The sequence below is a fragment of the Pleurodeles waltl genome, chromosome 1_1, assembly GCF_031143425.1.
Source record: "Pleurodeles waltl isolate 20211129_DDA chromosome 1_1, aPleWal1.hap1.20221129, whole genome shotgun sequence".
Lineage (NCBI taxonomy): Eukaryota > Metazoa > Chordata > Amphibia > Caudata > Salamandridae > Pleurodeles > Pleurodeles waltl.
This window is the reverse complement of record NC_090436.1, coordinates 615212464-615224775: the sequence shown is the minus strand read 5'-3', so window position 1 is coordinate 615224775 and position 12312 is coordinate 615212464. Positions and strand designations below refer to the sequence as shown.

At 49.5% G+C, this 12312-nt stretch overlaps 1 protein-coding gene across 1 annotated transcript in view; it reads right to left on the bottom strand.

Moving 5' to 3' along the window:
• Nucleotides 1-12312, bottom strand: part of WDR36 (WD repeat domain 36) — a 543291-nt gene that overhangs the window by 37692 nt on the left and 493287 nt on the right. The gene's annotated exons all lie outside the window — the stretch shown is intronic.

Sequence of the window (12312 nt, the reverse complement as noted above, 5' to 3'; positions counted from 1 at the left end):
AATCAATTTCTAATGACAATTTTTGGAGTTTGTCGTGTGATCAGGTATTGGCTGAGTAGTCCAGCAAATGCAAAGTCTTGTACCCCACCGCTGATCCACCAATGTAGGAAGTTGGCTCTGTATGCACTATTTCAAAGTAAGGAATAGTATGCACAGAGTCCAAGGGTTCCCCTTAGAGGTAAGATAGTGGCAAAAAGAGATAATACTAATGCTCTATTTTGTCGTAGTGTGGTCGAGCAGTAGGCTTATCAAAGGAGTAGTGTTAAGCATTTGTTGTACATACACACAGGCAATAAATGAGGAACACACACTCGGAGACAAATCCAGCCAATAGGTTTTGTTATAGAAAAATATATTTTCTTAGTTTATTTTAAGAACCACAGGTTCACATTTTACATGTAATATCTCATTTGAAAGGTATTGCAGGTAAGTACTTTAGGAACTTTGAATCATTTCATTAGCATGTATACTTTTCACCTAAAACACAATAAGCGGTTTTAAAAGTGGACACAGTGCAATTTTCACAGTTCCTGGGGGAGGTAAAGTAATGTTAGTTTTAACAGGTAAGTAAGTCACTTACAGGTTTCAGTTTTTGGTCCAAGGTAGCCCACCGTTGGGGGTTCAGTGCAACCCCAAAGTTACCACACCAGCAGCTCAGGGCCGGTCACGTGCAGAGGTCAAAGAGGTGCCCAAAACGCATAGGCTTCAATGGAGAGAAGGGGGTGCCCCGGTTCCAGTCTGCCAGCAGGTAAGTACCCGCGTCTTCGGAGGGCAGACCAGGGGGGTTTTGTAGGGCACCGGGGGGGGGGGGGGGGGGGGGGGGGGACACAGGTCAGCACAAAAAGTACACCCTCAGCAGCGCGGGGGCGGCCGGGTGCAGTGTGCAAACACGCGTCGGGTTTGTAATGGTTTTCAATGAGAGATCAAGGGATCTCTTCAGCGTTGCAGGCAGGCAAGGGGGGGGCTCCTCGGGGTAGCCACCACCTGGGCAAGGGAGAGGGCCTGCTGGGGGTCACTCCTACACAGGAGTTCCGTTTCTTTAGGTGCTGGGGGCTGCGGGTGCAGAGTCTTTTCCAGCCGTCGGGAAATGGAGTTCAGGCAGTCGCGGTCAGGGGGAGCCTCGGGATTCCCTCTGCAGGCGTCGCTGTGGGGGCTCAGGGGGGACAACTTTGGTTACTCACAGTCGTAGAGTCGCCGGAGGGTCCTCCCTGAAGCGTTGTTTCTCCACCAGTCGAGTCGGGGTCGCCGGGTGCAGTGTTGCAAGTCTCACGCTTCTTGCGGGGAGTTGCAGGGGTCTTTAAATCTGCTCCTTGAAACTAAGTTGCAGTTCTTGTGGAGCAGTGCCGCTGTCCTCGGGAGTTTCTTGTCTTTCTTGAAGCAGGGCATTCCTCAGAGGATTCAGAGGTCGCTGGTCCCTTGGAAAGCGTCGCTGGAGCAGGTTTCTTTTGGAAGGCAGGAGACAGGCCGGTAGGACTGGGGCCAAAGCAGTTGGTGTCTTCTGTTCTTCCTCTGCAGGGGTTTTTCAGCTCAGCAGTCTTCTTCTTCAGGTAAGTTGCAGGAATCTAAATTCTTAGGTTCAGGGGAGCCCTTAAATACTAAATTTAAGGGCGTGTTTAGGTCTGGGGGGTTAGTAGCCAATGGCTACTAGCCCTGAGGGTGGGTACACCCTCTTTGTGCCTCCTCCCAAGGGGAGGGGGTCACATCCCTAATCCTATTGGGGGAATCCTCCATCTGCAAGAAGCAGGATTTCTAAAAGTTAGAGTCACCTCAGCTCAGGACACCTTAGGGGCTGTCCTGACTGGCCAGTGACTCCTCCTTGTTTTCTTTGTTTCCTCCGGCCTTGCCGCCAAAAGTGGGGGCAGTGGCCGGAGGGGGCGGGCAACTCCACTAGCTGGAGTGTCCTGCGGTGCTGTGACAAAGGGGTGAGCCTTTGAGGCTCACCGCCAGGTGTTACAGCTCCTGCCTGGGGGAGGTGTTAGCATCTCCACCCAGTGCAGGCTTTGTTACTGGCCTCAGAGTGACAAAGGCACTCTCCCCATGGGGCCAGCAACATGTCTCTAGTGTGGCAGGCTGCTGGAACCAGTCAGCCTACACAGATAGTCGGTTAAGGTTTCAGGGGGCACCTCTAAGGTGCCCTCTGGGGTGTATTTTACAATAAAATGTACACTGGCATCAGTGTGCATTTATTGTGCGGAGAAGTTTGATACCAAACTTCCCAGTTTTCAGTGTAGCCATTATGGTGCTGTGGAGTTCGTGTAAAACAGACTCCCAGACCATATACTCTTATGTCTACCCTGCACTTACAATGTCTAAGGTATTGCTTAGACACTGTAGGGGCACAGTGCTCATGCACTGGTGCCCTCACCTATGGTATAGTGCACCCTGCCTTAGGGCTGTAAGGCCTACTAGAGGGGTGACTTATCTATACCTGCATAGGCAGTGAGAAGCTGGCATGGCACCCTGAGGGGAGTGCCATGTCGACTTACTCGTTTTGTTCTCACCAGCACACACAAGCTGGCAAGCAGTGTGTCTGTGCTGAGTGAGGGGTCTCCAGGGTGGCATAAGACATGCTGCAGCCCTTAGAGACCTTCCTTGGCATCAGGGCCCTTGGTACCAGGGGTACCACTTACAAGGGACTTATCTGGATGCCAGGGTGTGCCAATTGTGGAATCAAAAGTACAGGTTAGGGAAAGAACACTGGTGCTGGGGCCTGGTTAGCAGGCCTCAGCACACTTTCAATTCAAAACATAGCATCAGCAAAGGCAAAAAGTCAGGGGGTAACCATGCCAAGGAGGCATTTCCTTACATATGTTAACTAAATATCGGAGAGCTTCTTCCTACATTTTATATTTCTTTAAGTTTGCTGATAAAATCTTCCCCTATACTCATGTATAGGTCACTTCAAGACTCAATTCTTGGAGCTTGCTAAATTGTTGCTATTTATTTCACTGTGCACTGATGCAGGGCATAAGTTGAGGGCACACTGCGTCTACCCACTATTTTCACAAGGCAGACGCAGTCTACACTGCCAACAGTTTAGGCCCCACAGAAATTTACTAAACTTGTCCTGGTGTAATTTTGTTTAGACAGCGGGACACGTTCAGCAGCGCCTGCATGTGGTCTGTTTTTGTTTGGAGCAGTAACATGCAGGCGGCGAAAGGGCTTACCAGATTCCAGCTGAGCCTATAACAAAGACCGAAGTTAAAGGGTCATCGGGCCTCCTTTAATTGTAGTATCCTGACTTGGAGCTATCAGGAGCCTCACACCTTAATGCAATGGAGGGGAAACAAAGGCACACAGGTACTTAAGAAAGTCATGCTTTTGACCTTGTTCAGTCCCAGTTTATATGAGATATGCATGCACTATAGGAATGACAGACGTGTTGGTCTGTACCAGTATTTACGCAAATAATTTAATTACTGTAGGAAGCTGGCTCTTTATATATTAGGCCAAAATGAGGATACTATGCAAAGTGTTCAGGTGTTCCCTTATAAGTGGACAGGGGCTTGCTCTAGAAATCCCAAGGTGCTCTCCTGGGGGGTAGAGTGGTTGAGCAGCCTTAGGCTTGTCAGAGTTTTAGAAATTTACTATAAGCACACAGTCAATAAATGATAAATACGACTCAATAAGGCGATCCACACCGATTTATAAAAATAACAGGTATCTTTATATATTTAAGCATCAGAATCAATACGATCAGGTTAAGTACATTTTGTAATGGAAATGATCAGTTTTGAAAAGTCGACACCAACAGGGCACCTTGGGTGGCACTGGGGTATCCGGGTGCAGAGGAGCAGTTCAGCATCAGGTGCCCCGTTGAAATCAATGGGGATCGGTCTGGTTAGAAAGATGCTGCAGGTAGGTGCTGGGTGTCCAGTCCGGGTGAACCAACAAGGGGGTTCAGTTCCTGCAATGCTCGGGGATGTAGGGACATCTGTAGTCCTTTTCTCCTTGGTCTAGGGCACCAGGTGCAGAGGTGTCTTGGACCGTAGGGTTACCATCATCGGTGGCGGTAGTGGTAGAGGGGGCCTGCAGAAAGAGGCTGCTGGCATGGACTGGTGCTCCAGTCCATCCGAATTAACAAGTGGGCTCAGGTCTGAACGCTCAGGGATGTAAAGACACCTTTGGTCCTCTTCTCTTCGGTCCAGGGCAGCCAGGTGCATAGGTGCAGTGGACCATCAAGTTTCCATCACCGGAGGCGGTAGAGGGAGGGCCTGCAGAAAGAGGCTTGCAGGCGGCTTCAAAAAGTCCACAGTGGGTGAACTCAAGGTGGGCTTAGTCTTTGGAGGGCCTGGGGTCCACACTGACACCACTGGTCCACTTCAGCTCGGGCTAGGAGACATAGGTGAAGTGGTGCCATCCCCTTTCGGGTTTTGGTAGTCCAGGGTCTTCTCAGTTCTTCTTGAGTTATCTGCAAGATGCAGGGGAGCAGTTCCCCTGTTCCAAGCGAGTTCCAAGCTCTTGGGTGAAGGCTGACCGTCATCTCAGGCTTTTGGAGGCACAGTCAGCTATAGGAAGAGGCATCATTGGCACGATTGTTAAAGTCAGCAGGCAGGCGGGCAGTGTTAGTGACGAGTCAGTAACCAGTCTTCACTTCTCATTTTTGCATCTCTTCAGGGTCCTCCTTCTTTCAGGTCAGCAGAATCTGATTTTCTAGTGCCAGGGGCTCCCCTAAATACTGAACTATGGGGGCATTAGGGCAGTGTATGCTAGTAGCAAATGGGCTATTTACCCCTGGGATCACTATGCACCCTATATGACCACTTCCTGTGGGAAGTGGCCATAAACCAGTTCCAGAGTTTCTATTTCTGCCATCACCAAGATGGCAGACTTTTAAAGTTTGGGTCCACATCAGGCAGCTCAGCTCAGGGGATGAAACTGACCAGAGAGGTGGACACACCTTTCGGGCAACTAATTGTCCCGCCTGTCCAGGTGCCAAATGGGCCCGGGTCATGGAAAGGGGAACTTGTGGGGGGGGGGGGGGGGGGGGGGGGGTCCGTATCTCCTCTGAGGGAAGCCAGATCTGCATTACAAGGGCAGTGGGCTCTTTGAAGCAGATTTCAGGTCATCATGTTGGAAGGAGTGTGTTTACAAACCTGGCAGAGCAGGCTTTGTTTCAGACTGCCAAAGAGCAGAGGCTCTCACCCTTGGGGGTCAGAAACACATCTGCTGGTGGCAGGCTGGCTAAAACTAGCTGTCCAGTACAGCAGCAGTTGGTAGGCTTTTTGTGGGCATCTCTAATGTGCCCTCTGGGTGCATGTATTAATAAATCCATCACTGGAATTAGTGAGGGTTCATTAATACAAGATGTTTGGTACCCAACACCCCTAGTTTCAGTGAAGCCATCATGTAGCTGGGGAACTCCTATTGACCAGTGTCCAGCACATGTACTTAAAATGGCTTTACCGATAACTTAGTATGTCTAAGAATCAACAAAGACAAAGCAAGGGCATATCGGTTCTTGTAGATGTCAATGTACAGGTTGTGTTACATAAGACAGTGAGGGTCACAAGGTGCAGGAGTCACATATCCTTCATAGCTCACTGTGACTTACAATTTATGACAAGCAAGTAACAAAAGGATCTTTGTGTTAAAAGCAGTAACACAGCCATTTACATTAAAAAAATCTGTTATCTATGCGGTGCATAATGTGCTTTGTAGGAGACATATTAAACCTCTATGCTCATTTGATTCAAAACTGGGACCAGACAAAAAACTGATCTCTCCAGCAAATATGTAAACCTTCAGTTATTAACCCATTATTATTATTCCTTGAGATTTAGTTGGCAAACAAAGATCTCTGAAACAGGTACCTTAACCATTTAAAGTATTTTAAAAAGTGGACTTTGCACCCAATTAAGCACAACAGATTTACTGCCACATTTCTTCTTGCCAATTTCTTTTTGGCAGAGAATGTAAAAGTTGAGGCCCAGATTTTGCATCAGGGTTGCGTCACTTTTTGTGGCACAACCCTGAAGCAAAACCCCAACTTTTAAATATAGTAATATGCTCAAATATATTCATGATAGACCTGCTAAACATATTGTGATGTCAGTTTCTGAGAGGCTATGGGTTGTGATGCCACTCTCTGTGATTCCATGTACAATGTGTTGCGCTGTGATGTTACACGCCATGCTGTCACTTGGATACCGCCTAACTTGGTTAGTCCCCCCATTTCTTTTGTTAGGACTTGTGCCCTACACTGATTGTTTTTAGATTGCTTTGATGCTTAACTAACTTATGGCCGGACTCTCAAATCACATAATGCAATTTTATTTGCTGCTGTTATATGATTAAAGAACAAGTTCCTTACCTTTGTTAACACTTTCTCTGGTAGAGACATTCTAATTGCTGATTCCTTACCTCAGAATTTCCCCCAGGCATCAGTCTGGATCCAGAGATTTAACTCACGCAGTACCCTTGCGCCACTGGATGGCGTTGGTTGGCTCCACGTCCATAGGTGGCGTGTCAGACATGAAATTGCATGAGCTATATAGGCACCACAGCATTGCGCTGACATCAGTTTCTTTTCACAACTTTCCACACCAGAAACGCGGAGCCATAAATAACACTGACCACTGGTGCCTCAGAACTAGGGCCCTGAAAGGGAAGCCCCTGTCCCTAGAAATCAGTTCGCAGAGTGGGGAGGATGGGTGGGTCGGTAAGCAATCTGCAACTAGAATATGTCTTTACCAGATAAGGCGTTACCGCAGATAAGTAACTTGTTCATCTGACAGAGACTTCTAGTTGCAGATTCCTTACCTTAGAATAGATATCCAAGCAACTCCAACCCTGGAGGAGTATCTGCGAACCAAGATGATACTAGGAAGTTCTGCAGGACCGAACGGGCAAATGCTGTGGTTGCAGCTGTTGCTCTGGTAGAGTGAATGCGCTTACCCTCTGAGGAGGCAAGGTGATGGATTGGCCTACATGAAAAGGTGCAACCACTTTTGGTAAAAAGGAAACCCTGGTGCGAAGCACTCCCTTTTCAGGATAGATGGAAAGGTAGGATGGCTTAAATGACAGTGACTGCAGCTCACTCACCCTGGGGACAGAAGTGATGGGCACAAGGAAGGCTGTTTTGAATGTCAGAAGCCTGAGCGGACAGTTATGAAGCATCTCAAAAGGCCAACACATTAGGAAAGTAAGAACCAGATTCAAATTCCATAGGGGCATTATGAATGGTGAAGGAAGAAACATATAGGTAACACCCTTCAGGAATCTACTGAAAATAGGTGATTTAAACCGGGATGGTCAGGTAATCTCAGAAAAGCAGAGATAGCAGACAGTTAACCTTTGAGGGTGCCCAAGGCAGAGTCGTGCAGGGCAAAATAAAGTGTAAACAAGAGGACCTAAGATAGAGGGGCAGAGAGGGGGTCAACAGACTTGTCGGTGCACCATGCCACAAACTTGTTCCATCGACAGGCTTATACCTTTTCGGCGGAGGGGCACCTGGCTGCCAGGATAATGTTTCACACTTCGGGCAGAAGGACAAAAGCTGTCAACTGCCTCCGCTCAATCTCCACGGAAGGCGGAGACCTGACAGGTTTGAGAGGAGAACCATCACTTACTGCTGCTACAGAAGATCCTCCTGAAGGGGCAGTCTGATCGGAGGATCATTGGCCATGGTCAACAGCTCGAGATACCAGACTCTTCGTGCCCACTCCAGAGACACAAGGATTACTTGGGCCTGGGCGTTCTTGATCTTCTTGAGAACTCTGAGTAGAAGTGGTATGGTCGGAAAGGCATACAGGAGGCCCGAGTTCCACTCGAGATGAAGTGTCACTGAACGAGTGCCATTTTGGAAACTCCAATGTGCATAACAGCTGCGTGTTCTCTGCTGAGGCAAACAGATCTACCCAAGGCTCTCCCCACTGCGGAAAGAGACTGTTCGCCACTTCCGGATGGAGACACCATTCGTGATTGTCCAGACACTGACAGCTGAGTTTGTCCGCTGTGGCGTTCAGAGAGTCTGCCAGGTGCTGAACCACCAGGGAAATGCCCTGATGTTTCAGCCATGTCCAGAGGCAGGGAGCCTCTTGACAAAGGGACCACGACCCCACCCTACAGTAACACACAGCAGTGGTGTTGTCTGTGAACTCCTGCACCACTTTCCCTTAGAAAGAGGGAAGAAATGCCTTCAATGCTAGCCTGATTGCCCTGAGCTCAAAAAGACTGAGCTCTGATCTTGCGCAGTACCCTCTGAGATCTGTGCCATGTCTGAAAGATTCCCCTGATTCCGCACCAACAAACTTCAGGTTCCACTGCAGGGCCCGCATATGCAAGCCAGTCAATAAGGTCTTCAAGCTGGTATTTTATAGGGTCTAGCGACTCCTCCCAAACCTCACCGTACCCCAACTCATAAGAATAAGGGTCAGAATCCGACCTAAGGAGCAAGGTCCTTGCTGAAGTCTGAATCAATTTCACGTGCACGCCGGTTGAGCTCTGTGTTGGCAATGAAGATGGGGTCAGTGCAGACCGTGGGCACAGGCAACATCAGAAGCGTTGACGTTGAAACCGTTATCAGGGACAGTCGAGATGGCAAGACCAAAGCCAGTTTGGATCTGGGAACGGATCCGTGGCCGCCCTCCGGAGCCAAGACTGAAGCTACTGGCACAAAGCCAGAGGGGGCCCCTGGCAACCCCGCAGGGACCAGTGGAGCACCAGCAAGTTCGAACTGCCCAAATATGAGGTGCATGGCCTCGTAGAACTCACGCAGTTGGGCAGGGCTGGCTCTGGGCACCAATAAACTCTGGAGGTGCTGAGACGACCCAAAAGTAGGTTCTGAGAACGGAGGCCTAGAGTGACAATGCTCTTCTTCCCGCACCAGCCAACCGACGGGGCAAAGACAAAGAACGCTTGCTCTTCTTTGACTTCTTCGTATGCTTACCTGAATGTCCTGAGGACTTGAAGTGGGACGACAAAGAGTTGGAGAGTTCTGAAACCAGTCTCGGGACCTTCCTATGGACCTATATCGGGAGTGACGCAGAGCAGAGCATCGGGCAAGCAAGTAGCTTTAGGGACCGCTCCCTCAAAGCTTTCAGATTCTTGGCCTGACACTCAAAACACACTTTGGGTCAGGGTCGCTGTAGGAAGTTGGCTCTGTATGTGCTATTTCAAAGTAAGGAATAGCATGCACAGAGTCCAAGGGTTCCCCTTAGAGGTAAAATAGTGGTAAAAATAGATAATACTAATGCTCTATTTTGTGGTAGTGTGGTCGAGCAGTAGGCTTATCCAAGGAGTAGTGTTAAGCATTTGTTGTACATACACATAGACAATAAATGAGGTACACACACTCGGAGACAAATCCAGCCAATAGGTTTTGTATAGAAAAATATCTTTTCTTAGTTTATTTTAAGAACCACAGGTTCAAATTTAACAGGTAATATCTTGTTTGAAAGGTATTGCAGGTAAGTACATTAGGAACTTTGAATCATTTCAATTGCATGTATACTTTTCAAGTTATTCACAAATAGCTATTTTAAAAGTGGACACAGTGCAATTTTCACAGTTCCTGGGGGAGGTAAGTTTTTGTTAGTTTTACCAGGTAAGTAAGACACTTACAGGGTTCAGTTCTTGGTCCAAGGTAGCCCACCGTTGGGGGTTCAGAGCAACCCCAAAGTTACCACACCAGCAGCTCAGGGCCGGTCAGGTGCAGAGTTCAAAGTGGTGCCCAAAACGCATAGGCTTCAATGGAGAGAGGGGGGTGCCCCGGTTCCGGTCTGCTTGCAGGTAAGTACCCGCGTCTTCGGAGGGCAGACCAGGGGGGTTTTGTAGGGCACCGGGGGACACACAAGCCCACACAGAAATGTCACCCTCAGCGGCGCGGGGGCGGCCGGGTGCAGTGTTAGAACAAGCGTCGGGTTCGCAATGGAAGTCAATGAGAGATCAAGGGATCTCTTCAGCGCTGCAGGCAGGCAAGGGGGGGCTTCCTCGGGGAAACCTCCGCTTGGGCAAGGGAGAGGGACTCCTGGGGGTCACTTCTGCAGTGAAAGTCCGGTCCTTCAGGTCCTGGGGGCTGCGGGTGCAGGGTCTTTTCCAGGCGTCGGGACTTAGGTTTCAGAGAGTCGCGGTCAGGGGAAGCCTCGGGATTCCCTCTGCAGGCGGCGCTGTGGGGGCTCAGGGGGGACAGGTTTTGGTACTCAGTCGTAGAGTAGTCCGGGGGTCCTCCCTGAGGTGTTGGTTCTCCACCAGCCGAGTCGGGGTCGCCGGGTGCAATGTTGCAAGTCTCACGCTTCTTGCGGGGAGATTGCCGGGTTCTTTAAAGCTGCTCCTTTGGATAAAGTTGCAGTCTTTTTGGAGCAGGTCCGCTGTCCTCGGGAGTTTCTTGTCGTCGTCGAAGCAGGGCAGTCCTCAGAGGATTCAGAGGTCGCTGGTCCCTTTGGAAGGCGTCGCTGGAGCAGAGTTCTTTGGAAGGCAGGAGACAGGCCGGTGAGTTTCTGGAGCCAAGGCAGTAGTTGTCGTCTGGTCTTCCTCTGCAGGGGTTTTCAGCTAGGCAGTCCTTCTTCTTGTTGTTGCAGGAATCTAAATCTTTAGGTTCAGGGGAGCCCTTAAATACTAAATTTAAGGGCGTGTTTAGGTCTGGGGGGTTAGTAGCCAATGGCTACTAGCCCTGAAGGCGAGTACACCCTCTATGTGCCTCCTCCCAAGGGGAGGGGGTCACATCCCTAATCCTATTGGGGGAATCCTCCATCTGCAAGATGGAGGATTTCTAAAAGTTAGAGTCACCTCAGCTCAGGACACCTTAGGGGCTGTCCTGACTGGCCAGTGACTCCTCCTTGTTATTCTCATTATTTTCTCCGGCCTTGCCGCCAAATGTGGGGGCCGGGGCCGGAGGGGGCGGGCAACTCCACTAGCTGGAGTGTCCTGCGGTGCTGTGACAAAGGGGTGAGCCTTTGAGGCTCACCACCAGGTGTTACAGCTCCTGCCTGGGGGAGGTGTTAGCATCTCCACCCAGTGCAGGCTTTGTTACTGGCCTCAGAGTGACACAGGCACTCTCCCCATGGGGCCAGCAACATGTCTCTAGTGTGGCAGGCTGCTGGAACCAGTCAGCCTACACAGATAGTCGGTTAAGTTTCAGGGGGCACCTCTAAGGTGCCCTCTGGGGTGTATTTTGCAATAAAATGTACACTGGCATCAGTGTGCATTTATTGTGCTGAGAAGTTTGATACCAAACTTCCCAGTTTTCAGTGTAGCCATTATGGTGCTGTGGAGTTCGTGTTTGACAAACTCCCAGACCATATACTCTTATGGCTACCCTGCACTTACAATGTCTAAGGTTTTGTTTAGACACTGTAGGGGTACCAGGCTCATGCACTGGTACCCTCACCTATGGTATAGTGCACCCTGCCTTAGGGCTGTAAGGCCTGCTAGAGGGGTGACTGACCTATACTTGCATAGGCAGTGAGAGGCTGGCATGGCACCCTGAGGGGAGTGCCATGTCGACTTACTCGTTTTGTTCTCACTAGCACACACAAGCTGGCAAGCAGTGTGTCTGTGCTGAGTGAGAGGTCTCCAGGGTGGCATAAGACATGCTGCAGCCCTTAGAGACCTTCCTTGGCATCAGGGCCCTTGGTACTAGCAGTACCAGTTACAAGGGACTTATCTGGATGCCAGGGTCTGCCAATTGTGGATACAAAAGTACAGGTTAGGGAAAGAACACTGGTGCTGGGGCCTGGTTAGCAGGCCTCAGCACACTTTCAATTGTAAACATAGCATCAGCAAAGGCAAAAAGTCAGGGGGCAACCATGCCAAGGAGGCATTTCCTTACAGTCGCGCTCAAACACCAGAGACATGAGGTGTGGATCCGTCCCTAGCATCATCCAATGACAGGAGCCGTAAGGCTTGAACCCAGTCTTTGGTGGTGACATCTTGACGCACCATAAGTGTCAAAAAACGCTTTGACAAAAGTCGAAAAGTCCAGGCAAAAAATTATTGTTGGGGTAGCTCATCTGCAGATCTACATATAGGCTGGCGCGGAAAGAAAACAAACTGTCGTCAGCGTGCCATTGTGGGGCGTATATAGGTCCTGCGATGTCCTATCTAGCATGCATGATGCCAAACAAGGAGCTGACTGACGCCACCTAACGGCACACAGGGGTACAGCTCAAGGAAATTCTCCCAATCCAGACTGATGCCTGAGGGAAATTCTAAGTAAGGAATCTGCAGCTTAAAGTCTCTATCAGATTTAAATTTTGCATTTTTTTTATTTTTTAAATCAATCAATAAAGATTGGTTGAGTTAACTTCATCAACATATTCCAAACGGCAGAGGGGGCATCACAACAAACATACATGCATCGGTGCCCACCTT